The sequence below is a fragment of the Amblyraja radiata genome, chromosome 2 (assembly GCF_010909765.2).
Source record: "Amblyraja radiata isolate CabotCenter1 chromosome 2, sAmbRad1.1.pri, whole genome shotgun sequence".
Lineage (NCBI taxonomy): Eukaryota > Metazoa > Chordata > Chondrichthyes > Rajiformes > Rajidae > Amblyraja > Amblyraja radiata.
The window spans coordinates 38180965-38208657 of NC_045957.1; the positions used below are offsets into that span (position 1 = coordinate 38180965).

Here is a 27693-nt window from a genome sequence, read left to right on the forward strand (position 1 = left end):
GTAATCACGTATTTTCTTTCTGCTGTGCACGCACCAAAAGCTTTTGTCACCTCGGTACATGTGACAATAAACAAAACTGAACTGACAAAATGTCTTTTGAGCTGACGGAAGGATCACTAATTTGAAGGCGCTCACTAAGAAATGCATTTCACAAAAAATTTGAAACATACCGCCAGATGCATTGTCCCATTCTAGGTCAAAGTTGTCTGACTGAGATTTTGGCCAGTGTCCGTCTGTGACCCGAGAGTGGTGTTTCCTTTGATTCCTCTATTTCTGCACATTGGTCTGTGTTCCCTTAGTATATAGACACAAATAGGCTGGAGTAACTCAGCGGGACAGGCAGCATCTCTGGAGAGAAGGAATGGGTGACATTTCGGGGTCGAGATCCTTCTTCAGACCAAAGAAGTCTGAAGAAGGGTCTCGACCCAAAACGTCACCCGTGACTTCTCTCCAGAGATGCTGCCTGTCCCGCTGAGTTACTCCAGCTTTTTGTGTCTATCTTTGGTTTAAACCAGCATCTGCAGATCTTTCCTACACATCTCTTTGTATATCAGTAGCTACCTTGCTTTTTGAGACATTAGGAAAGTGCAATGTAACTCTGCTGCCTTGCAATGACCTGGGCTCATTCACATTCTCCACTGCTGGTGTTTGTATAATCTTCCTGTTGCTGAGCGGGTATCCTCTGACTGATCTAGCTTTCTTCCACATGCTGGTAGATTAATTGGTGACTATGAATTGACCCAAGCGTGCAGTTAGGTGGTAGAGAAATTGGAATGTGTTAATGTATATGTTAGGCGGAAACATACATGTGGTTGCTTCATAAATTGTCAGCATAGAATGAAAACGGGAGTAGGAGTAGGCCATTCATCACTTTTATTTCTGCTCCACCATTCAACATAATCACAGCGGTACACAGTTCTCACCACCGTCCCATATACCAGGAGCATTGTACACACATTGTATACATAAAATTGTATACCCAATTTTAATGTTTTATGTGTCATTCCTAACTGTCACTGTGTCATGTTGTCACTTGCGGGCGGAGCACCAGGGCAAGCTCCTTGTATGTGAATACTTGGCCAATAAACTTATTCACTTTGTTATTGACAAATATATCCTGTGTCAGAAGGAACTGCAGATGCAGGTTTAACCCGAAATGTCACCCATTCCTTCCCTCCTGAGAAATATATCAGGCCATTTGGCCCATCGTGTCTACTCCGTCATTCAATCGTGGCTGATCTATCCCTCCTAATCCCATTTTCCTGCCTTCTCCTCATAACCCCCGACACCCGTACTATCCTAGCGCCTCTAGATCAGGTCATGTATACCCAATTTATTTCTCACAAGTGCATGTGGGCTGAGAGCAGACTCAACCTGAGCTGTCCATATTCGTTCGGACAACTTCGCAAATGACACAAAGCTGGGTGGCAGTGTGAGCTGCGAGGCGGATGCTATGAGGCTGCAGGGTGACTTGGATAGATTGGGTGATTGGGTAGTTGCATGGCAGATGCAGTATTATGTGGATAAATGTGAGGTTATCCACTTTAGTGGCAAGAACAGGAAGGCAGATTATTATCTGAATGTTGTCAGGTTAGGAAAAGGGGAAGTACAACGAGACTTGGATGCTTGTACATCAGTCACTGAAAGTAAGCACGCAGGTACAGCAGGCATTGAAGAAAGCTAATGGTATGTTGGCCTTCATTGCGAGAGGATTTGAGTATAGGAGCAAGGAGGTCCTACTGCAGTTTTATCGGGTCGTGGTGAGACCACACATGTAGTATTGTGTGCAATTTTGGTCTAATTTGAGGAAGGACATTATTGTTATTGAAGGACTGCAGCGTAGGTTCACCAGGTTAATTCCCGGGATGGCAGGACTGATATGATGAAATAATGGGTTGACTGGGCTTGTATTCACTGGAATTTAGAAGGATGAGATGCTATCTTATAGAAAAACATATAATTCTTACATGATTAGACAGGCTAGATGCAGGAAAAATGTTCCCGATGTTGGGGGAGTCTAGAACCAGGGGTCACAGTTTAATAATAAGGGGTAGGCCATTTAAGGCTGAGATGAGGAAAAACTTATTTACCATGAGAGTTGTGAATGTGTGGAATTCTCTGCCACAGAAGGCAGTGGAGGCCAATTCACTGGATGTATTCAAGAGAGAGCAAGATATAGCGCTTGGGGCTAAAGGAATCAAGGGATATGGGGGGAAAAGCAGGAACGTGGTACTGATTTTAGATGATTAGCCACAATCATTGAATGGCGGTGCTGGCTCGAATGGCCTACTCCAACAATTTTTTTTTTCCTACGTTTCACTAGAAGGCCACTCTTCGGCATGGAAGTCTGAGCTTAATGCCTTTTATGCCACATTTGAACAGGCAGAACATAGCTCCAACTAGCCTCAGTCCTGCGGGTTTATGTCATAAGTGATAGGAGCAGAATTAGGCCATTCGACCCATTAAACCTACTCCGGCATTCAATCATGGCAGATTTATCTCTTCCTCCTAACCCCATTCTTATGCCTTCTCCCCATATCCCCTGATACCTGTTCTAATCAATTATCTATCTCCACCTTAAATATAAACTTGGCGTCCACAGCCTTCTGAGGCAAAGAATTCCACATATTCACCACCCCCTATCTAAATAAATTCCTCCTCATCTCCTTCCTAAAATAATGTCCTTTAATTCAGTGGCTATGACCTCTAGTCCTGGACTCTCCCACTAGTGGAAACATCCTCTCCACATCCACCCTATCCAAGCCTTTCACTATTTATGTTTCAATGAGGTCCCACCCTCATTCTTCTAAATTCTTCTATGGGTTCTGTCCCATACATCCCAGCGACTGAAGTCAATAAAGGCAATGAAGTAAAATCTGCTTTTGTGATATGGTAAATTCTCGGAAGGTGGATGACCCGCATGGTGTCCATGGTTTGGTTCTGAAATGGTGTTCCAATCAGCAGGCCACAGTCTTTGCTGGCATCTTAAATCTCTCAATTCCATTGTCTTCTGTCCCCATCTGCTTCAAGGAAACCCTCATCAGACCAGACTTGAAGATACATAACATGACATGTTTCATGGACTACCAGCCTGTAGCTCTAACTTCAACCATAATAAAGTGCTTTGAAAGACTGGTGATGGGCCAGGTTTGCATCGGCCTTCAGTGCAATCAAGAACCCCTGCAATTTGTCTTCAGTAAATGGAAAAATAGGCCTGTGGAGGATGCCATCTTCCTTGCCCTACATTCAGCTCCAGATCACCTTGACAATAAGAACACCAATGGCAAGAAACTATTATGTAACTAGTTCGGCTTTAAACACCATAATAAGTTCACCTCTAAACTCCTGGGCCTTGGACTTGGAGCCTTGATTTACAACTGGCTTCTGCAACTGGTCGGATTATTCAGTTGCCTGATGACAGCTGTTTCTTCCCAGCTATTATTGGGCAACTAAACCATCCTGCCATGACCCGAGAGCAGTGCTGAACTACTATCTACCTCATTGGTGACCCTCGGACTATCCTTAATGGGTCTTTACTGGCTTTATCTTGCAGTAAACGTATTCCCTTCATCACGTACCTGTACATTGTGAACGGCTCGATTGCAATCATGTATTGTCTTTCTGCTGACTGGATAACAACAAAAGCTTTTCACTGTACCTCGGTACACGTGACAATAAACTAAACTGAACTGGCAGTCGGTCATAACATTTCCTCCACCCAAGTTCACGAGTTATAGGAGCAGAATTAGGCTATTTGGCCCATCGAGTCTACTCCGCTATTCAATCATGGCTGATCTCTGCCTCCTAATCCCATTTTCCTGCCTTCTCCCCATAACCCTTGACACCCATTCTAATCAAGAATTTGTCTCTCTGGTTTGAAAATATCTACTGACTAAGGCCTCCACAAACCTCTGCGGCAATGAGTTCCACAGATTAACCACCCTCTGACTAAAGAAGTTCCTCCTCATCTCCTTTCTAACAGAGCACCCTTTAATTCTGAGACTATGACCTCTGGTCCTAGACTCTCCCACCAGTGGAAACAGCCTCTCCGCATCCACTCCCTGCCTTTCACCCGTGACGCTCAATGCTGGTGCTCCTCAGGGCTGGTGTGCTCAGCCCTCTGCTCTTTTCCCTGTACGCCCATGACTGTTGCCCTGTACAATACCAGCTCAATCTTTAGCTTTGCGAATGATGCAGCTTTTTGTCTGCCGATCTTCAACAATAATGAGACAAAGTGCAGAAAAGAAATCCAGAGCATAGTGTCAGGACAATAACCCAGCCAGTTTAGTTTTGAGATACTACATGGAAACATGCCCTTCGGCCCACCGCATCCACGCCGACCGGCGATCTCCGCACGTTGACCCTACCCGACACGCACCAGGGACAATTCAGCATTCATACCAAGCCAATTAACCTACAAACCTGTGCGACTTTGGAGTGTGGGAGGTAACCGAAGATCTCGGAGAAAACCCACGCAGATCACAGGGAGAATGTACAGACTAGCAGCCGTAGTCAGGATTGAACATGGGTCTCCAGATCACTAAGGCAGCAACTCTACCACTGCGTCACCGTGCCGGCCCTAACTAGTTGGTCAGAGATGCAAGGAATTGCAGATGCTGGAATCTGGAGCAAAGTTGTGAAGTGACTCAGCGGGTCAGACAGAGCTGCCAAATACTCATAACCTCCACATTGCTGCCTGACATGCACGTTATTGTATTTAGCGTTACTATATGTATGTGAAATACTCTGAGCTTCATGTGTGTGAGGAATTTCACTGCACTCTGTTGTATATGTCAATAAACAAATCTGTCTCCTCTACCGCGAAAAGGAAATGTTAGCCTGGGAAAATTCCCTCTTCAAGCTGCACGCTATCCTGTCTTGGAAACGTATCACTATTCTTCCGTCAATGCTAGGTTTGCATTTGAAACTCATGGGGAAAAAAAAAAAATTGTTGGCATCCGAAATGTGTAGGAAGGAACTGCTGGTTTAAACCGAAGATGTAAGACTCAAAATGTAAAGGGTAACTCAGCGGGACAAGCAGCCTCTCTGGAGAGGAATTGGTGACATGTCAGGTCGAGACTGAAGAAGGGTCACCCATTCCTTCTCTCCAGCGCTGCTGCCTGTCCCGCTGAGTTACTCCAGCGTTTTGTGTCTCTACACTTAGGACATTTGGAAAGGCAAGTGAATTGGGTGAGTCTTGCAACCATTGACCACTGTTCTGTTGGCGTTAAAATAGTTATGGATAAAGACGGGCTCACATGCGCCACTCCCACTTGTTCTTTGCCAAAACCAAACTACTGTCCATCTAAAGGGCCTGTCCCACTTGGCGATTTATTTCAGTGACTGCCAGCATCATTGACTGATGTATCAGGTCACAGAAAAATGTGAAGACGTATTTTGCAAGTGTCGCAACATTTTTTGTCGCTGCTGGATTTTGAAATGCTCAAAATCTTTTGGCGACACTGATATGACGCCGGCAGTCGCCGAAAAAATTGCCAGGTGGGAGAGGCCCTTAAGACCGTGGAGCACAGTGTCAGTTTTGCTAAAATTCCCCTGTTACTGTGTTGGCCCTAAATAGCATTAACTTCCTTTGTGTGATGCTACAGGCAGGCTACAGATTTGGGAGTTTCTTTTGCGATGCCATCATGTTTGAGATGGTCAAAAGGCAAGACATACCAAGTCTTTCAGCCTTTGATGCAGGAGATTGAAGAGGCCTCTTCCACTTAATCTTTTCCAAAAATAAATACGTCATCTCAAACGGATTTTTTTTTTGCTGAAATTCTTGTGGTAGCTCTATTGGGTCCAAATGGCATTCTATTGCACTGGTATCTGCCAAGTATTCTGTTGAAACTAATTAAGGGGCTGTCCCACTGTGCGAGCTAATTCAAGAGTTCTCCCAAGTTTTCCCTGATTCGAACTCGGAGAATTACGGTAATAGCCGCTCGTAGGTACTCGGGGCTCTCGTGTACATTTTTCAACATGTTGAAAAATCTTCACGAGTCTTCCCGAGTTTACCGCGTTTCCCGAGCTTACCGCGTTTCCCGAGTACCTGCCGCTAGCGTTACGAGTCGCTAAGAGACGTCCTGAGCTCCGACGTACCCGCTACGTACATTCTACGTGCTTACCACGAGTTTGATTTTTTTTTTAAACTCGGTAGAGCTCTTGAATTAGCTCGTATAGTATCCCTTAAGTATGAGCTTTGCTTAACTTGCCAGTTCCAATGTTTAATTTTGCATCCTGCACTCAGTTTGGGATAAACATATATATGTTTTGTGGTGTAATTTTTCTCGGGTCTAGGCAAATTCTCAGCTTGTTGTTGTATTTGTTGCAAAAAACAATAGGAAGCTGGTCAAACTGGTTAATCGAGCTAGCTCAGTGCTGGAGGGGAGAGTAGACTCTGGGATGGAGGTGCTTGAGAGGCGTATGAGGCACAAGGTGCAGGTCATCCTGAAAAACCCCGGACATCCCCTCCATATAATTCTGGAGAGTCAAAAGAGCACTCGGAACAACAACCGGCTCCTCTCCCTGCCCTGTAGAACGGAGCGGTTCAGGAGATCCTTCACCCCTGCAGCCATTAGATTTTATAATTCGGACCGCTAGGCTGTAGGGGGATGCATTTTGCAATTATTAATTTTTTTAACTGTTAATTATTGGTCTTTTTAAGTATTTATTGCTCTCAGGTAGTGTCCACATTGTATTCTATGTATTTTCTGTCTGCGTTCGTTTTGAATCTGTGGGTTTGTTGGTTGGGAGCTTCTGGACATCTGAATTTCCCTGAGGGGATCAATAAAGTATTTATTATTATTATTATTATTATTATTTCTAATGTGCAATGTCTGAAACCCAGGGCGAAGCCATATCTGCCGGCTTCAAGCGCTGATTTATTTGATCAGCTTTAAGTCAGAGTCTCCAGCTTAAAGGGCCTGTCCCACTTACGCGATTTCATGCTTATGCTTCTATCCGGAGAGGCTGCCTGTCCCGCTGAGTTACTCCAGCATTTTGTGTTACTTCCTATACATTGTCTTTTGTTTGCTTTGTGTCCATTTAAAGGCACCGTAGGAAGTCATTTGACCCATCGAATACCCACTGTCAGAGCAGTTCCATCTCTGTCACCCCCCCCCCCCCCCCCCCCCCCCCCCCCCTCATTTCATACCAGAGATGGGCACAAAAAGCTGGGGTAACTTAGCTGGCCAGGCAGCATCTCTGAAGTCTGAGGAAGGGTCTCAACCCAGAACCCAAATGGGTCTCTCCCATGCCTTCTCTCCAGAGATGCTGCCTGTCCCGCTGAGTTACTCCAGCTTTTTGTGTATTTATTTAATCTTTTTTTAATCTTTCATGATCATCAACCCTGTCCAATTTCATGTCCATCCCTCCCTTTCCAATTCTGCAGCTACGATACGATAGAACTTTATTTATCCCAGGAGGAAAATTAATCTGCATACAGTCATAAAAAACTACAAAATACATGAAACATGAAATTAAAGTGAAGAGGATTGGGGATGTGGAAAGATTGGGGGGGGGGGGGGGGGTCTGTTGCTGAAGGTGCTCCTCAGGTTGACCAGTGTGTCATGGAGGGGGTGAGCTGTATTGTCCAGGATGAGGAGCAGTTTGAGGAGCAGCCTCCCCTCTAGGACCACCTCCCATGAATCCCTCAAATATTATAAAACGATTTACAGTAGACAATTAACATCAGATCTTTAGGATGTTCGAGGAAACCAGAGCACCCAGGGAAACGCACATAGTCACAGGGAGAACATGGACATTCCACATAGACAGCACCCAAGTTCAGGCCACTGGAGGGGGCTGTGCGGCAATACCTCTCCCAGCTGTGCCAATGTGCCACCCTCCTGGCAACTTCTATTCCCAGATTCTGTTCCAAATCGAAGACCCGGGTTCGATCCCGACTGTGGGTGCTGTCTGTACGGAGTTTGTACGTTCTCCCCGTGACCTGCGTGGGCTTTCTCTGAGATCTTCAGTTTCCTCCTACACATAGAAACATAGAAATTAGGTGCAGGAGTAGGCCATTCGGCCCTTCGAGCCTGCGCCGCCATTCAATATGATCATGGCTGATCATCCAACTCAGTATCCCGTACCTGCCTTCTCTCCATACCCTCTGATCCCCTTAGCCACAAGGGCCACATCTAACTCCCTCTTAAATATAGCCAATGAACTGGCTTCAACTACCTTCTGTGGCAGAGAGTTCCAGAGATTCACCACTCTCTGTGTGAAAAAAGTTCTTCTCATCTCGGTTTTAAAGGATTTCCCCCTTATCCTTAAGCTGTGACCCCTTGTCCTGGACTTCCCCAACATCGGGAACTCCAAAGAAGTATGGATTTGTAGGTAAATTGGCTTGTTATAAGTGTGGTACAAGTGTAAAATGTTCCCGTGTGTGTGTGTGTGGGATAGTGTTATTGGCGGGTCTCAGCTATACGTATTTATCCAGGTACTGGAATCTGCATTCCTTATTTATGTATGACCATTTGTATGAAAAAAATTTCTTAGAATCTGGATCCCTTTCATTTTTGGACCTCGTGTTAGAGATACAGTGTGGAAACAGGCCCTACTGCCCACCGAGTGCACACCAACCAATGATCACCTATACACCAGTTCTATCCTACACACTAGGGTCGATTTACAGAGACCAATTAACCTACAAACCTGCATGTCTTTGGAATGTGAGAGGAAACCGGAGCACCCAGAGAAAACCCACGCGGTCACAGGGAGAACGTGCAAACTCCGTACAGACAGCCCCCATCGTCTCCGCGGATTGAACCCGGGTCTCCGGCGCTGTAAGGTAGCAACACCACTGCTGTGCCGCCCCTAGATATTTGTTGAATTTGGTTCATCACGCAGACACGTTTGAGTGTGAATATTGTTAGTTGATCTACCCGAGTGGTTGGATTTGTCATAATCAGCCCTTGATTTAGTCGAAATGTGTAGGAAGGAACTGATGATGCTGGTTTAAACCGGAGATGGGCACAAAAAGCTGGGGTAACTCAGCTGGACAGGCAGCATCTCTGGAGTCTGAAGAAGGGTCTCGACCCATAACCCCAAATGGGTCTCGCCCATGCCTTCTCTCCAGAGATGCTGCCTGTTACTCCATGCCTTCTCTCCATGAGATGCTGAGTTACTCCAGCTCTCTGTGTCTATCTTTGATTTAGTTGAACTCTCATTTTTGTATCTGGGTGGTAGAACTACTCTCATGTGCTGCTTTATGTGATTTATAGCAGGACCTAATGTTTTGCCTGCTGATCTTGCAAAAAGGCAACAAAAAGGAATGTCTCTTCAGAGCAGACTGATTCTGACAGCATCTGGAAAACACTGAGCTTTTCAAAAAAACTTTTAGTTTTTGTGTGATTATCCAGTAACTATATTGTCGCTAGTCACCACGTTGATCCAGATTAAAGACCATCTCCTTCCCCGCTATTGTCAGTGTTGAGCAGACCTCTTCTGCTGGGGATGGATCTTCCGACCTATGCCGTTGCGGCCCATGCACTTTAAAAAAAAAATTGTACTTTCTCTCTAGTTGTAACATTGCAGATGCTCCTCGACTTACGATGCCTCGACTTACGATATTTCGACTTTACGATGGTGCAAAAGCGATACACATTCAGTAAACACCGTACTTTGAAATTTTGAATTTTGATCTTTTCCCGGCCAAGCGATATGCGGTACGATACTCTCTCGTGATGCTGGGCGATGGCAGCGAGCGAGCCCCTGTCAGCTGCACGATCACGAGTGTAAACAACCGATACCCTACAGTGTACTGTGTTGCCAGGAGAGATTGGCAAAAACTAACAGGATGCTCTTGCCTGCTATAGGGAAATATATCATGAAAAGAAGAAACAAATTGTACAGTCAAAACTTCATATCTTCCTGAAGAGCACTATGCCTGCTAAACAGTCACCAGGTATCGATGCCCCCCAGTGTCTTCTCCCACTATACTCCAGCTTTATCAGAAGGGAGAGAATATTTGCCAGGTTAGGTGTATTAAATCCATTTCCGACTTACGATATTTTCGATTTACGATGGGTTTATCGGGGCGTAACCCCATCATAAGTTGAGGAGCAGCTGCTACAGCTGGAAAAAGTGCAGAGAAGATTTACAAGGATGTTGCCAGGACTCGAGGGACTGAGCTACAGGGACAGGTTGAGCCGGCTAGGACTTTGATTCCTTGGAGTGAAGGAGGCTGCAAGGTGATCTTTGAGCGGTTTATAAAAATATTAAGGGAATTAATAGGGTGAATGCAGTTTTTTTACTTGGAGTAGGTGGAATCGAGCTAGAGGATACGTTTAAGGTGAGGGGGGGGCAAGATTTAAAAGACATCTGAGGAGGTACTACTACAGCATTTAAAAGAGACTTGGCCAGGTACATGGAGAGGAGTGGTTTAGAAAGATGGCAGCCAAAAGCAGGCAAATGGAACTAGCTTAGATGGGGCATCTTGGTTGGCATAGAAGTGTCAACTGCTGCTTAACCTGAGGTGTTGCTCTTTGGGAGGTTGAATGGAAGGAGAGAGTGTATAGTTGACGGCATGACCCTTAACAGCATTGATGTGCAGAGGGATCTTGGTGCAAGTTCGTAGCTCAAGGTGGCAGCTCATGTAGGCAGGGTGGTTAAGGAAGCACATGTTATGCCAGGGGCATTGAATACAAGAGTCAGGAAGTCATGATGCTGCTCTGTAGGACTTTGGTTAGGCCACATTTGGAGAATTGCGTGCAGTTCTGGGCGCCCCATTACGGGAAGGATGTGGAGGCTTTGGAGAGGGTGCAGAGGACGTTTGCCAGAATGCTGCCTGGATTAGAGTTCCAGCTGCGGGGAGAGGTTGGATAGGCTTGGTTTGTTTCCTCTGGGGAGTCAGAGGTTGAGGGGAAACTTCATAGAAGTATACAATCATGGTAGGTATTGATAAGGTAAACAGAACCTTTCTCCCGGAGTGGAAATATCCAAAATTCTAGGTCACAGCTATAAGGTGAGAAGGGAAAAGTTTAATGGAGGTGTGCGGGGCAAGTTTTTTTTTTTTTAACACAGTGCGTGGCACTGGGACGCATTGCCAAGGGTATTGGTGGATGCAAATATGATAGTGGTGTTGAGGAGATTTAAGATAGGCACATGAAAGTGCAGGCAGATGGGATCAGTTCAGTTAGGCATCATGTTCGGAACAAACATTGTGCTGTACTGTTTTACTCTCTGTGGACGAGTTGGGTGGAAAGGCCTGTTTCCATGCTGAATGACTGTATATTCTGATCTGCTTGTGCTCGTGTGCAGTGGGATTTGTCAGGATAGCGCGCAAAAAGTTATTCGCTGTGTCGGTACACGTGACGAGATGCCAAATACATAATTGTCCATTTAAGACAGCGTTGAAATATCAGTTTATCGTCTTTGTGTTTGATTGATAACGTGTATTTTTCAGCTTTTCCTGCGTTTATATTTATTTTGGACAATCGACAATATGTGCAGGAGTAGGCTATTCGGCCCTTCGAGCCAGCATCGCCATTCAATGTGATCATGGCTGATCATCCACAATCAGTACCCCGTTCCTGTCTTTTGATTTTGATTTCTAATGCCAGGACTGGTGGGCTTGAGCTGCAGGGAGAGGTTGTGTAGGCTGGGACTCTATTCCCAAGAGTGCAGGATGATGAAGGTTGTACAAGATCTTAAAGATGTACCTAAAAGAGGTGTACAAAATCATGAGAGCAGTAGATCAGGTAGATGCGCAGAGTCTCTTGCCCAGAGTAGGGGAATCGAGGACCAGAGGTTGAAGGTGAGAGGGGAGGGGGAAAGATTTAATAGGAATCTGAGGGGTAACTTTTTCACACAAAGAGTGGTGGGTGTGTGGAACAAGCTGCCAGAGTAGTTGAGGCTGGGTCTATCCCAGCATTTAAGAAACAGTTAGACAGGTACATGGATAGGACAGGTTTGGAGAGATATGGGCCAAATGCGGGCAGGTGGGACTAGTGCAGCTGGGACATTATTGGCCAGTGTGGGCAAGTTGGGCCAAAGTGCCCGTTTCCACACTGTATCACTCGATGAAACTATCTTGCACCAGTGGTTGTTTAAGGTACGCCACCTACTGGCCCAAAAGACGTAACTACCGAAGACAGACACAAAATGCTGGAGTAACTCAGCGGGACAGGCAGCATCTCCGGAGAGAAGGAATGGGTGACGTTTCAGGTCGAGACCCTTCTTCAGACCGAGTCTGAGACTGAGGAAGGGTCTCGTCCTGAAACGTCACCCATTCCTTCTCTCTGGGGATGCCGAGTTACTCCAGCATTTTGTGTCTGTCTTCGAGTGTAAACCAGCATCTGCAGTTCCTTCATAGACGTAACTACTGCTTGTGTATAATCAACATTTTCATTCTCATGCCAAATAACAGCAAATGTGAATCCATATCCAAAAAAGGTAAATGTAATATGGGGGAACACAAACCATGAAACAGTTTGTGTCAATAATTGTTTAAAGAGATGAGAACCAGCTGCATCTACAGGCAATTCTGACTGAGGGAATATATATGGGTTAGGAGTAGGCCATTCAGCCTGACCCTGCTTGCTTCAGGCTCCCGAATTGTAGTTCCCCCTGTCTCAGGCCAATGTTGCTTTTGTTTGACATATTTGCGCATTTGACTGCAGACAAAATACCAAGTTCTTTTATTAAGCCGGCACGCATCTTATCTCTGCACTGTATCTCTAAACTAAACTAAATCTCACATTTTATAATCTGTTTGGATTTCGGAGCAGGACACGTGCGTTTAGCATAACTGTACAAATCCGTTAGCCCACTTTTACGACTAATACTCTTACTTTAGTACTTAGTTCAAATGAGTGGAAACTTATTCAGTTGCAGCACAACAAGGCTATTTGGTGAGAGAAAGCCTTTTCTTTCAAAATGTCAGTGTAATTGTGCTGAGAAAACAAATCTGAAGGGGAGAATGGGTGGAGGAAAGAATCTGGCCGACCGAATGGAAGTTTTGAGTTACAATAACAGTCTGCAAAGTGAAGCTGTGGTAATCAAGCCGAGCCTGACATTTATGGCTTGTGTTTCAGTCTTGTGGTTCATGAACTTGTACACTGTGTGGAGGGATGTGGGCACCTCCTCGTACCGTGCTGGAAGCCTCAGCGTTCAGCGGCGTCAGTTTAGAGTTTATGGTGTATGAGTGCAGCAGAAGGTGTAACCTTGCGTCTGAGGTCCTGCCTAAACGGTAGGATTAACTTCAAAAACACCGCCCTGCTGAGTTGCGGGCAAGGCTGGAACTAAATTGCGGGGAAGTAATAAGGTCTTAAACTTTTAATTGATAGCAGTAATGCGCAAACGTCGGTGAACGTTGTCTTTATAAGGGGGTTGGTGGGGGGAGGGGAGGGGTTTGTACAGACATCTACTTTTTAAAAAACAAACGTACTAGTGACGGTGGTGTGGCTGCTCTTGAGAGCCTCTGCAGAGCGACTCTCGGGCTAGTGCAGCGGTAGAGTTGCTGCTTTGCTCTCCCTCACATCCAGGATTTGCACAGCACGGCCTGGGATTCAGTGCCACCAAGTGTGTAGGAAGGAACTGCAGATGCCGGTCTAAACCGTAGACACAAAAAGCTGGACTAGCTCTGCGAGACAGGCAGCATCTCTGGAGAGAAGGGATGGGTGACGTTAAGAAGGGTCTCGACCCCAGTCTGAAGAAGGGTGTCGACCCGAAACGTCACCCATTCCTTCTCTCCAGAGATGCTGCCTGTCCTGCTGAGTTACTCCAGCATTTTGTGGCTGTCTTCACTAAGTGCCACCAGCCTGCTCGCTCCTTCAAGCCCCTGCAAGGTTTCTTCCCCCTTCCCCCCCCCCCCCCCCCCCCAAGTTTTCACCGCTTTCCGCTCTGTGGGTCGGCCGCAGACCCGGGTCTCTGCACGCTTTTCCCAGCGTTGCTACCATCTCCCCGCCACCCTCCCACCGGGCTGGACCAGGCATTCGGCGCACAGAGGCAAGATGGGAGTGTTGAGGAGATGAGAGCAGCGTCTGATACTGATGACCCCCCCCCCCCCCCTGGGGTCGAATATTGTGGAATTTCCGCAAAATCATAGTTTAGGCAGGGCAATTGTAGCGCATTGGGGTTTGAGGTCAATTAAAGGCCCTATTCCACTTTCATGACCTCATTCACGACCTCCGCCGAGTTTGCCTATGACTTGTACTCGCAGCATGTTCGTCATGAGGTCGTAGGTAGGTCGTGATGCTAGTCGTAGGTACTCGTGGCATCAAGTCGGTCGGGGCGTTTTCCTAGCCTGATGAAAAATGTCCACGAGTAAAAAAGGTCGTGAATTAGGTTGTGAAAGTGGGACAGGCCCTTAACACGTCTTAAGATTTAACAATATGATTGCAAGTGATGAGGAGAAGCTAGGATGAATTAATCTTGAGTGAACTGCTTTCTAAATGGGGAGAGCATTCAGAAAACGGGAGGTGGAGCAGGACCCTGGAGGGTTTGGTGCAGGATTCCCAAAAGGTGAATTTGCATGTTGAGTTGAGTTGAGTTGCGAAGGCAAATGCATATTGTAGCATTCATTTTGAGGGGGGCTAGATTATCGACGCAAGGATGTCATGCTGAGGGTTTACCGGGTGCTGCTGAGGTCACGTTTGGAACATTGTGAGACTTTTTTTGTGCCCCATTTTGACGGAGGATGTGCTTCCTTTGGAGATGGGCCCAGCGGAGGTTGACCAGATTCACCCCCAGGATTGTGGGCAGTCACGGTGGTGCAGCGGTAGAGTTGCTGCCTTACAGCGCTTGCAGCGCCTGAGACCCGGGTTCGATCCCGACTGCGGGTGCTTGTCTGTACGAAGTTTGTACGTTCTCCCGGTGACCTGCGTGGGTTTTCTCCGAGATCTTCGGTTTCCTCCCACAATCCAAAGACTATTAGGTTTGTAGGTTAATTGGCTTGGTGTCTGTGCAAATTGTCCGTTATGTGCGTAGGATAATGTTAATGTGCGGGGATCACTGGTTGGACTCGATGGACCTTCAAAGGGCCTGTTTCCACGCTGTATCTCTATAAAAAAGATCATTGGGTTAACATATGAGGAGCGTTTGAATAATAATAATAATATCTTTTATTGTCATTGCACATCAGTGCAACGAGATTTGGTATGCAGCTTCCATCCGATGTAAAAAAATAAATAAATAAACTGTGCGACGTGACCATCTGAGGGAGACAGTCCATGGGGATGGGGGGCACTCAGCAGGGCCGGTTCAAGAAAGAAAGCTGTTTCTGAGTCTGGAGGTTCGGGCGTAGAAGGCCTTGTAACGTCTGCCGGAGGGAAGTAGTTCGAACAGTCCATTACAGGGGTGTGAGGAGTCTTTATGGATGCTGACGGCTTTCCTGAGGCACCGTCTCTGGGCCTGAACTTGCTGGAGTTTAGAAGGATGAGGGGGGAATCTAATTGAAACCTACTGATGCAGGGCGGCACGGTGATGCGGCGGTGGAGTTGTTGCCTTACAGCGCCAGAGAACCGCTATCCAATATGCTTAAGTTCTCCAAGTTCATTTCCACGCAGTCGCTACCTTCTACAAGTGGCGGCCTGTGGTCAGGACGATGCTAGCAAAACAAACCCATTGGCAACTTGCCGTGGCACCATCCTGGCGGATGGCAATTTATGGACCATCAGTATGAAGAAGGGTCTCGACCCGAAACATCACCCATTCCTTCCATGCAGAGAGGCTGCCTGTCCCGCTGAGTTTCTCCAGCATTTTGTGTCTATCTAGTCGGTAGTGTGGTCCGCAGCTGGTGATTTACCAAGACAATGAGGGGGGATCTCGTTGAAACATACAGAATAGTGCAAGGCTTGGATAGAGTGCATGTGGAGAGGATGTTTCCACTAGTGGGAGAGTCCAGGACCAGTGGTCATAGCCTCAGAATTGAAGGACGTTCCTTTAGGAAGATGAGGAGAAATTTCTTTAGTCAGAAGGGGAGTGAATCTTGTCGAATTCTTTGCCACAGAAGACTGTTGGGACAACTCCGTGGATATTTTTAAGGCAGAGATAGATAGATTCTTGATTTGTACGGGTGTCAGAAGTTATGGGGAGAAGTCAGGAACATGGGGTTAGGAGGGAGAGATAGATCAGTCATGATTGAATGGTAGAGTAGACTTGATGGGCCGAATGACCTAATTCTACTACTCCTTATGACAATAGACCAGGGACCCATTAGGGCAGTGTATTTCTGCCAATGCCAACCAAGATGCCCCATCTAAGCTGGTTCTATTTGCCTGCTTTTGGCATGCATCCTTCTAAACTATTCCTATCCATGTACCTGTCTAAGTCTCTTTTAAATGCTATAGTGGTACCTCCTCAGATTACTTTTAAATCTAGCCCCTCTCACCTTAAGATCCTTTGGCTTTTGATTCCCCTACCCTGATTATTAAAACAAAACTCTGCATTCACTCTCTCAACCCAGATTCGATCCTGATTATGGGTGCTGACTGTATGGAGTTTGCATGTTCCCCGTGTGGCCGTGTGGGTTTTCTCCGGGTGCTCCAATTTTCTCCGGATTCTCCGGTTTCCTCCCACATTGCAAAGATGTGCAAAGGTTTGGAGGTTAATTGGCTTCTGTAAAATGGCCCTGGTGCGTCGGATGGAACTAGTGCACAGGTAATTGTTGTTTCATGAGGATTCGGTGGGCTGAAGGACCTGTTTCCATGCTGTATCTCTAATCTAAACTAAGGTAAATGGAAGGAGATAGCCGCGAGCTTCAAGTTTCCAGCTGTAAATGTCACCAATAATTTGTCCTGGTCCAATACTATGGTCAAGAAAGGCGGTCATGGTGGTGCAGCGGTAGAGTTGCTGTCTTACAGCGAATGCAGCGCCAGAGACTACGGGCGCTGTCTGTATAGAGATCTTCGGTTTCCTCCCACACTCCAAAGACGTACAGGTTTCTAGGTTAATTGGCTTGGTAAATGTAAAATTTGTCTCTAGTGGGCGTAGGAAAGTGTTAATGTGCGGGGATCACTGGTCGGCGCGGACCAGGTGGGCCGAAGGGCCTGTTTTCGTGCTCGATCTCTAAACTATAAAAGCACACCTACACCCCTACTTCCTCAGAATACTAAGGAGATTTTGCATGTTTCCATGGACTCCCATCCGTTTCTGCAGATGCATTACAGAAAGCATCCTATCGAGAAATGCTCTGCCCAGGACCAAAAGGAAACAGGCACAGCGGTAGAGTTGCTGCCTTTCAGCGCCAGAGACCCAGGTTCGATCCTGACTGCGGGTACTTGTCTGTACGCAGTTTGTACATTCTCCCCGTGACCTGCGTGAAAATCATCCCGGTTTTAATCATTTTGGATGTCTGGAGGAAGGAAGAAGTTGAAGTTTGTATTGTTCTCAGTCATTTGTGGAAAAGCAACTTCCCTGCCCAGATCACAAGGACCACCGTATAATTCATATATTATAAATATAAAGGGCGGTACGATGGCGCAGCGGTAGAGCTACTGCTTTACTGCGCTAGAGACCCGAGTTCGATACCGACTACGGGTGTTCTCCATGCGGAGTTTGTACGTTTTCCCCCAGACCGTGTGGGTTTTCGCCGAGATCTTCGGTTTCCTCCCAAACTCCAAAGACGTACAGGTTACTAGGCTAATTGGCTTGGTATAATGATATGTTGTCCCCAGTGTATAGGATAGCCTAAGTGTGCGGGGATCGCTGGTCGGCGCAGACTCGGTGGGCCAGAGGGCCTGTTTCCGTGCCGTAAACCTAACTACGTGTGGGGGCCATGTCAATGGATGTTTTTGAGACAGAGATGGATAGATTCTTGATTAGTATGTGTGTCGGGGGTTATGGGGAGAAGGCAAGAGAATGGGGTTAGGGGGGAGAGATAGATCTGCCATGATTGAATGGCGGAGTAGACTTGATGGGTCGAATGGCCTTATTCTGCTCCTATCTCTCTGATGATCTCCTGGTTGATCTTTTCCATGCCTGCTCCTACTTAACCCCTCCCTCTTACCGCTTTACACTGGCTATCTCCCCTCTGCAGACTCAGTCATGGTGCATCATGGGTCTTGACCCAAAATCCAATCATCCTTCTACCCACACAAATGCTCCCTGACTCACTGAGTTCCTCCAGCAGTTTGTTTTTGGTTTGTGTTTGCTCCCGACTAGATATGTCTGCGTTCCCTTGGCCCCGTCACATCATATCGGTGACAGGTCACAAATCTGAGATGCAACGACTCTCTTTCTGTGCAGATGCTGAGTGACTTGCTGAGAATTTCCACCATTTTATGATCTTATGGGTTTAACTTTTGTTAATTGGCAAGGTGAGGGCAAAATGTAAGATTGACAAAAAATGCTGCAGTAACTCAACGGGACAGGCAGCATCTCTGGAGAGAAGGAATGGGAGACGTTTCGGGTCGAGGCTGTTCCTCAGACTGAGAGTCGGGAGAGGGTGACACAGAGATAAGGAATGGTAAGGTGTGAAAATGAGACATCAAAGGGGATGGAGATCAAGGAAAATGTAGAATTGATCATAGATAGACACACAAAGCTGGAGTAACTCAGCGGGTCAGGCAGCTTCTCTGGAGAAAAGGAATAGGTTTCGGGTCAAAACCCATCTTCAGACGGAGTCAGAAGAAAGGGAAACAAAAGATATAGATGGTGATGTAGAGAGATATAGGACAAATAAATGAAAGATATGTAAAATGTGACGATGGTAAAGGAAATAGGCCATTAACAGCTGTTTGTTAGGCGAGATGTTATGTAAGAATGAGTATAGATAATTAGACTCAACAGGATGACTTTGATACTGGTACGACGGGTGGGAGAGGGATGGAGAGAGGGAATGCAGGAGTCATTTGAAGTTAGATTAGTCAATATTTCACTAGATATAGCCACAATGCTGGAGTAACTCAGCAGGTCAGGCAGCATCTCTGGCAAATAGGAATAGGTGACTTTTCGGGTCGAGACCCTTCTTCAGAACTCAGTTTCATACCACTGGGTCGTGAGCTGCCCAAGTGAAATATAAGATGCTGTTCCTCCAATTTGCATTTGGCCTCACTCTGACAATGGAGGAGGCCCATTGTTAGCTAGGAAAATAGAATAGATAATTGTTGGCGAGGAGAAGCGAACTTGTCCTTCCTAAGGCAACATCTTTCCATAGGCAACATCTACACTTGCATCAACACTAGAGGACACATTAATTCTGATGGTATTACATTAGATTTATTTTGCACTTAGTTAAATGGAAAATGTGGTTGTGGATGGGTGCAGGGAGGACATGGAAAGTGAATGTTTTGCATTTCTTGCCTCTCTCCTCTCTGCCTGTGTACATTTATTTCTGCAACTGCAGCTGTTTGAATGACCGAGCGGAAAGTAGATCTGCCTAAACTTGACTTGAGTGTTGCTTTTCACTGATGAGTTTGCCTGCAGTGACTTTAAAGTTAGGGCTTTTTGTCAACACCCGGGAAAGTAAAAATTTGGCCAAATGGCAACCTGCTATAGAAAACATCGGGGGACCAGGCATGGGGGGGGGGCGTGCCAAGAAAAAAAAAGTGACCTTGCATTTGGGAGGGGGGAGTAGCGAGAGAACAAAGGAGGACCCGGCGTGAGGGAGGACTGACGAGAACAATGGGGGACCTGACATTGAGGGGCCATTGAAAACCATTGGAACATAGGGGGGCCATTGGGGATGAAGTGGATTAGATACATAGACAATAGGTGCAGGGGTAGGCCATTCGGCCCTTCGAGCCAGCCCCGCCATTCAATATGATCATGGCTGATCATCCACAATCAGTACCCCCTTCCTGCCTTCTCACCATATCCCTTGATTCCGCTAGCCCTAAGAGCTAAATCTAACTCTCTTTTAAATGCATCCAGTGAATTGGCCTCCACTGCCTTCTGTGGCAGAGAATTCCACAGATTCACAGCTCTCTGGGTGAAAAAGTTTTTCCTCATCTCAGTTCTAAATGGCCTATCCCTTATTCTTAAACTGTGACCCCTGGTTCTGGATTCCCCCAACTGTGGATCTTTGTTGGTGCCCTATATGTGGCAGCTCTTTGCATACCTGTGTACGCAAAACAAAGAATGTCACTGTGACACATCGCACGTATCATTTATTCATACATTTTATGATCGCGAAGGGTTGTGATGATTGAATCGTTGTTTCGATTGGCTGGCAGTGTGGAAAATGAATGAAGGATGATTTTAAGCAGCAAAATGGAAGTTGTGTGAAATTCCCTTAAGGGCCTGTCCCACTTTCACAACCTAATTCACGACCTTTTTTACTCGTGGATATTTTCCATCATGCTAGAAAAATGTGACTAGCATCACGGCCTGCTACGACCTTCCTACGACCTCCCACGACCTCGTGACGACCATGCTGCGAGTATGAGTCAAGGGCAAACTCGGCAGAGGTCGTGAATTAGGTCGTGAAAGTGGGACAGGCCCTTTACCGAGTGGTTGAAGCATGGAATTGCGTCCACAGGTTAATGATACGGAGCCCAGACATCTTTAAAGGGCAATGTGAAATGTTGAAATGACTGCCCATTCTCTGCAAAGGCCACTTTGTCCGCCCAGGTGCAGGCCATTTCAACTCCTTTCACATTCCTAAACTGACCCCTCAGACCACTGCCTGCTCCACTGCTAGGGTGAGGCCAAACGCAAATTAAAAGAACCTATTCCACCAGGATAGTCTACCACCCAATTGTGTTCACATTGAATTTTCCAGTTGCTGTAACTCGCACCCCCTTGTTCCTTTCTCCTTCCGAGCCACCCACAGCGTTTGACGGCACTGGGCCGTTACTCGCTGGAGTTTAGAAGAATGAGGTGGGACCTCATTGAAACTTACCGAATAGTGAAAGGCCTGGGTAGAGTGGATGTGGAGAGGATGTTTCCACTAATGGGAGAGTCGAGGACTAGAGGTCATACAAAGCCTCAGAGTTAAAGGATGTTCCTTGAGGAAGGAGATGAGGAGGAATTTCTTTAGTCAGTGGGTGGTGAATCTGTGGAATTCTTTGCCACAGAAGGCTCTGGAGGCCAAATCAATGGATATTTTTAAGGCAGTTAGATAGATTATTAATGATTGTGGGTGTCAGGGTTATGAGGAAAAGGCAGGAGAATGGGGCTTGGGGTGGGGGAGGGGGGGGGGGAAGAGATGGATCAGCCATGATTGAGTAGCAGAGTAGACTTGATGGGCCGAATGGCCTAATTCTGTACCTATCACTTTTGACCTTATGACCCAGGTTCTTTTAACCCCCTCCCCCAAATCTCCTGTCACCCAATTTACTTCTGCTCCCACATGTTCTCTCTGCCCATCACCCACATGCTTTCCCCTCTAGGTCTCCCCTTCCTCACTGGCTCCATATACCCATTATCCCGGAGATAGATACAAAATGCTGGAGTAACTCAGTGGGACAGGCAGCATCTCTGGAGAGAAAGAATGGGTGACGTTTTGCACCGGGACCCTCTTCAGACCCATTATTCAGTTCCTTCCTACCCATTATCCCGGGACTCACCTGGTTCCACCAATCTCTCGTTTGCACTCTCTCCTGATACAGAATCCAAAATGTCAACTTTCCCCTTGCCTCTACGAATGCTGCTTAACCCATTGCATTCCTCCTCGCGGTTCTTCTTTGCTCCAGATGCCAGCATCTGCAGTCTTTAATGCCTCCATTACTTCGAGGTAACCATATAACCATATAACCATATAACAATTACAGCACGGAAACAGGCCATCTCGACCCCTCTAGTCCGTGCCGAACACATAATCTCCCCTAGTCCCATATACCTGCGCTCAGACCATAACCCTCCATTCCTTTCCCATCCATATAACTATCCAATTTATTTTTAAATGATAAAAACGAACCTGCCTCCACCACCTTCACTGGAAGCTCATTCCACACAGCTACCACTCTCTGAGTAAAGAAGTTCCCCCTCATGTTACCCCTAAACTTCAGTCCCTTAATTCTCAAGTCATGTCCCCTTGTTTGAATCTTCCCTACTCTCAGTGGGAAAAGCTTTTCCACGTCAACTCTGTCTATCCCTCTCATCATTTTAAAAACCTCTATCAAGTCCCCCCTTAACCTTCTGCGCTCCAAAGAATAAAGCCCTAACTTGTTCAACCTTTCTCTGTAACTTAGTTGCTGAAACCCAGGCAACAATTGCAGAAGAAAGGGCCACGAGTTCAGAGGTCAGACAAGACTAGCGACCCCCTGAAGTCGACACAAGGGACTGCAGATGCTGGAGCCAAAAAAAACCCCCATCCCTTCTAACCTGAACGATGACTTTTTTTTTGCCATATGACAACTATGTGCCATCCCCGCACATTAACACTACCCTACACATGCTGGGGACAATTTTCACATTCACAGCAAGCCAATTAACCTACAAACCTGTACGTCTTTGGAGTGTGGGAGGAAAGCGAAGATCACGGAGGAAACCCACGCAGGTCACGGGGAGAACGTACAAACTCCGTACAGACAAGTGCCCGTAGCCAGGATAGAACCTGTGTCTCTGGCGCTGGAAGGCAGTAGCTCTACCGCTGCTCCACCGTGCCGCTAGGCGCTCACTGAATGTAACTTGAAAATGTGTCCATATAATAAGAATACATCATACTCCATACCTCACTATCCCACGTTGGTGGTTAATAACATGATTTCTTGTTTATGGGGCTGTCCCACTGTACGAGCTAATTCAAGAGTTCTCCCGAGTTTCCCCTGATTCGAACTCGGAGAATTACGGTAATAGCCGCTCGTGGGTACTCGGGGCTCTCGTGGACATTTTTCAACGTGTTGAAAAATCTTCACGTGCTTACCACGTTTCCCAAGTACCTGCCGTTAGCGTTACGAGCCGCTAAGAGACGTCCCGAGCTCCGACGTAGCCGCTACGTACATTCCATGTGCTTACCACGAGTTTAAATTTTTTTTAAACTCCGGAGAACTCTTGAATTAGCTCGTACAGTGGGACAGCCCCTTTAGTATTCTGTCAGTTACCAGTTCTGAGCCTAATATGAACAGGATGCACTGCAGCCCACTTCCTGTCCCATCAAAGACTGCTCATTCCAACGTCTATTTCTGACTTGAATTGAACTGGGTAGACTGAACCTTTTGACTTCTTACTTCAAACAGTTACCGGTGGACCAATTGATGAAACAAAAGACCATCCCTATTTCTCACCTCATCTCCACACATCAGCCGCCGCCGTAAAATAAATGCAATCTCAGCAGTTGTTTTATGATTGGCTTCAATGATTAAACCCGATTAAACTGTACATTCGGCCGTCCGTAGCGGCGACTACAGAGGGTTCATGGGCCCCGACCACAGATAAACAGAGGAGGAGGACTGACTGAGCTTTGTTGCCTTCCACCACAGTGAAGAATGCTGTGGTGGATGTTTGTGTTAAATTCTATTGTGTATTGTGTGTTCTTTTTTTAAGTGTATCGCTGCTGGCAAATTCATTTCACTGCACCTTCGGGTGCATGTGACGAATAAATTTGACTTTGTCTTTGACTTTAAATCGTCCCAGTTTTAATAATTTTGGATATTAGAAGGAAGAAGATGATGATTACGTTTTTATTGTTCTCTGTCATTTGTGCAAAAATTAACTTTTCTGCCCAGATCACAAGGACCACCTTTTAATTAATATATTACAAAAATATAAAGGTGCACCAATAGAGTTGCTGCCTTAAAGCGCCAGGGACCTGGGTTGGATCCTGACTACAGGTTGAAAATTTTGGCAACCTTTCACGGGTGCCAGCAGTCGCCTGTAAAGGTCGCGTAAGTGGGACAGGCCCTTGAGAGACATCAGCCAAGCCTCAGGCTTACCAAAATCAACTGTTTGGAACATCATTAAGATGAAAGAGAGCACTGGTGAGCTTACTAATCGCAAAGGGACTGGCAGGCCAAGGAAGACCTTCACAGCTGATGACAGAAGAATTCTCCCTATAATAAAGAAAAATCCCCAAACACCTGTCTGACAAATCAGAAACACTCTTCAGGAGTCAGGTGTGGATTTGTCAATGACCACTGTCCGCAGAAGACTTCACAAACAGAAATACAGAGGCTGCACTGCAAGATGCAAACCACTGGTTAGCTGCAAAAATAGGATGGCCGGGTTACAGTTTGCCAAGAAGTACTTAAAAGAGCAACCACAGTTCTGGAAAAAGGTCTTGTGGACAGATGAGACAAGGATGAACTTATATCAGAGTGATGGCAAGAGCAAAGTATGGCAGAGAGAAGGAACTGCCCAAGATCCAAAGCATACCACCTCATCTGTGAAACACGGTGGTGTGGGTGTTATGGTCTGGGCATGTATGGCTGCTGAATGTACTGGCTCACTTATCTTCATTGATGATACAACTGCTGATGGCAGTAGCATAATGAATTCTGAAGTGTATAGACACATCCTATCTGCTCAAGTTCAAACAAATACCTCAAAACTCATTGGCCAGCGGTTCATTCTACAGCAAGACAATGATCCCAAACATACTGCTAAAGTAACAAAGGAGTTTTTCAAAGCTAAAAAGTGGTCAATTCTTGAGTGGCCAAGTCAATCACCCGATCTGAACCCAATTGAGCATGCCTTTTATATGCTGAAGAGAAAACTGAAGGAGACTAGCCCCCAAAACAAGCATTAGTTAAAGATGGCTGCAATACAGGCCTGGCAGAGCATCACCAGAGAAGACACCCAGCACTGGTGATGTCCAAGAATCGCAGACTTCAAGCAGTCATTGCATGCAAAGGAAATGCAGCAAAATACTAAGCATGACTACTTTAATTTACATGACATTGCTGTGTCCCAAACATTATGGTGCCCTGAAATGGGGGGACTATGTATAAACACAGCTGTAATTTCTACATGGTGAAACCCAATGTGTAAAAATGGCCTTTAATAAAATCTGACAATGTGCACTTTAACCACATGTGATATTTTCTATTACAAATCTCAAATTGTGTAGTACAGAGGCAAATAAATAAATGATGGGTCTCTGGCCCAAACATTATGGCACTGAACGTACAGATTAATCGGTTTGGTACAATTGTAAATTGTCCCTAGTATGTAGGGTAGTGTTAATGTGCGGGGATTGCTGGTCGGTGTGGACTCTGTGGGTTGAAGGGCCTGTTTCCGCTCTAACTCCAAACTAAACTAAACTAATATTTTCATTGGAAACATATTGGAAGAAAATCCTGTACATATTTCACATCTTTTATGACTCTTTGGTTGTAAAGCATTCGGGGCATCAATGATATAGAGCACATATACGTGAATTATTGCTAAATTTTGACTTAAAAAAAAAAAGAAGTGATTTTAAAGATTACTGAAAAAAGATTGAAACTGAATATAGACACAAAACGTTGGAGTAACTGGCAGCATCTCTGGAGAAAAGGAATAGGTGACGTTTCGGGTCGAGACCCCTCTTTAGACTGAGCCTCAGCCTTTTCTCCAGAGATGCTGTCTGACCTACTGAGTTACTCCAGCCTTCAGTTTAAACCAGCATCTGCAGTTGGTTCCGACACGGAAGATTGGAATATTTCCCTTTGAAAGGATTTGTGTTTTGGAGAATAGTTCTAAATAGAAATCAAAAATGTATTTCAAACTACCCAAGTGTAATCTTTTAAAGTCTGATATCTTGACTAATTCCGTGCTTGTTATTTCCTCAACAGGATTTGGAAATCGAGATGAGACAAGATTCTTGACCATGGCGCTTTTATCACTTTGAAAATCTGGTAAGTTGTGTACAGACCATCACTCACGGTTGATCCTAGAATTCATTAATGAGCAATTCAATTTATTTACAGAGTCGGCATTCCTGTTTTTGCATGGAAATTAAAACTGCAGTAACTAGGCATCTGTCAAAAAAAAACAGAAAATGTGGGGGGAGGGGGGGGGGGGGGGGGGGGGGAGATCTCAGATGGTCAGGCAGCATCTGCTGTGGGTGGAGCAGTGGTAGAGTTGCTGCCTTACCGCGCCAGAGACTCTGGTTCGATCCTGACTACTGGTGCTGTCTGCACAAAGTTCGTACGTTCTCCGCTTTTCTCCCACACTCCAACGACGCACGGGTTTGTTGGTCAATTGGTTTCAGTAGAAATTGTACATTGTCCCCAGTGTGTAGGGTAGTGTTAGTGTGCAAGGATTGCTGGTCGGCATGGAGTCGATGGGCCGAAGGGCCTGTTTCCATGCTGTATCTTTAAAGTTGGTTTGGAGAATCAGTTAATGTTTGACCTCCCTACCATCGAGGGGATCTACCACAGTCGCTGCCTCAAAAAGGCTGGTAGCATCATCAAGGACCCACACCATCCTGGCCACACACTCATGTCTCCGCTGCCTTCAGGTAGAAGGTACAGGAGCCTGAAATCTGCAACAACCAGGTTCAGGAATAGCTACTTCCCCACAGCCATCATACTATTAAACTCAACACACAAAAATCTGAACTTTAATTAGTATATATATATATATATATATTCAATGGTATATGGACACACTGATCTGTTCTGTATTATTTATGCCTGCAATATTCTGTTGTGCTGAAAGCAAAGCAAGAATTTAATTGTCCTCCCTGGGACACATGACACTAAACTCTCTCTTGAATCTTGAATCTAATGTTTAAGATCAAAGACCACATCACAACTGAGCTTGAGAGGAAACAAGTTAATCTAAGTACCAAAGTAGGTGGGCATTGGTTGGAACTAATAACTTATTTTGGAGTGAAATAACGTAGCAATATGCAAGTGAAATCTATTATTAAATTCATCCCTTCTGTTGTCATCCCTATTCCTCCCACACCCTACATATTCAAGTCATGATCTATTTCTCTCGTGATACAGTGTGGAAACAGGCCCTTCGGCCCAACTTGCGCACACTGGCCAATATGTCCCTGCTACACTGGTGCCACCAGCCTGCATTTTGGCCTATATCCCTCCAAACCTGTCCTACCCATATACCTGTCTAAATGCTTCTTAAACATTGCAATAGTACCTGCCTGAACTACCTCCTCCAGCAGCTCGTTCCATACGCCTACCATACACTTGCGTGAAAAAGTTACCTCTTAGGTTCCGATTAGATATTGTCCTATGTCCTCTGGTTTTTGCCTCCCGGTCAAGGGCGGTCACGGTGGCGCAGCGGTAGAGTTGCTGCCTTACAGCGAATGCAGCGCCAGAGACCCGGGTTCGATCCCGACTATGGGTTCTGTCTGTACGGAGTTTGTACGTTCTCCCCGTGACCTGCGTGGGTTTTCTCCGAGATATTCGTTTTCCTCCCACTCTCCAAAGACGTACCGGTTTGTAGGTTAATTGGCTTGGTAAATGTAAAAATTGTCCTTCGTGGGTGTAGGATGATGTTAGTGTGCGGAGATCGCTGGTCGGCGTGGACCCGGTGGGCCGAAGGGCCTGTTTCCGCGCTGTATCTCTGAACTAAAATACTCGGGCAAGCGACTCTGTGCGTCTACCCAATCTATTTCTCTCATGATTTTGTATCATAAGATCACCCTTCATCATCCTGTGCTCCAAGGATTTGAGTCCTTGCCTGCTCAACCTCTCCCTATACCTCAGGCTCTTGAGTCCTGGCAACATCCTCGTTGCAGTTGCTTGTTGTATGAGAGCCTCTTAAACACCATTATATCAGCTTCCATCACCATCCCATTCGGTGCATTACAGACACCTACCACTCTGTGTAAATTAACTTATCCTGTGCATCTTCTTTTAAGTTTTCCCCCCTTCACCTTAAAGCAATTCCCTCTAATATTTTGCATTCCACCCT

The 27693-nt window shown here is 46.0% G+C and overlaps 1 long non-coding RNA gene across 1 annotated transcript; it reads right to left on the reverse strand.

Annotated features, from left to right (window-relative positions):
• Window positions 1-8091: 8091 nt before the first annotated feature.
• Window positions 8092-25668, reverse strand: LOC116988476. Its single transcript, XR_004415957.1, has 3 exons — window positions 25600-25668; window positions 18175-18176; window positions 8092-8102 (listed from the first exon to the last, which is right to left on the reverse strand). It is a non-coding gene; the product is annotated as an uncharacterized LOC116988476 (long non-coding RNA).
• Between the last annotated feature and the right edge of the window lie 2025 nt (window positions 25669-27693).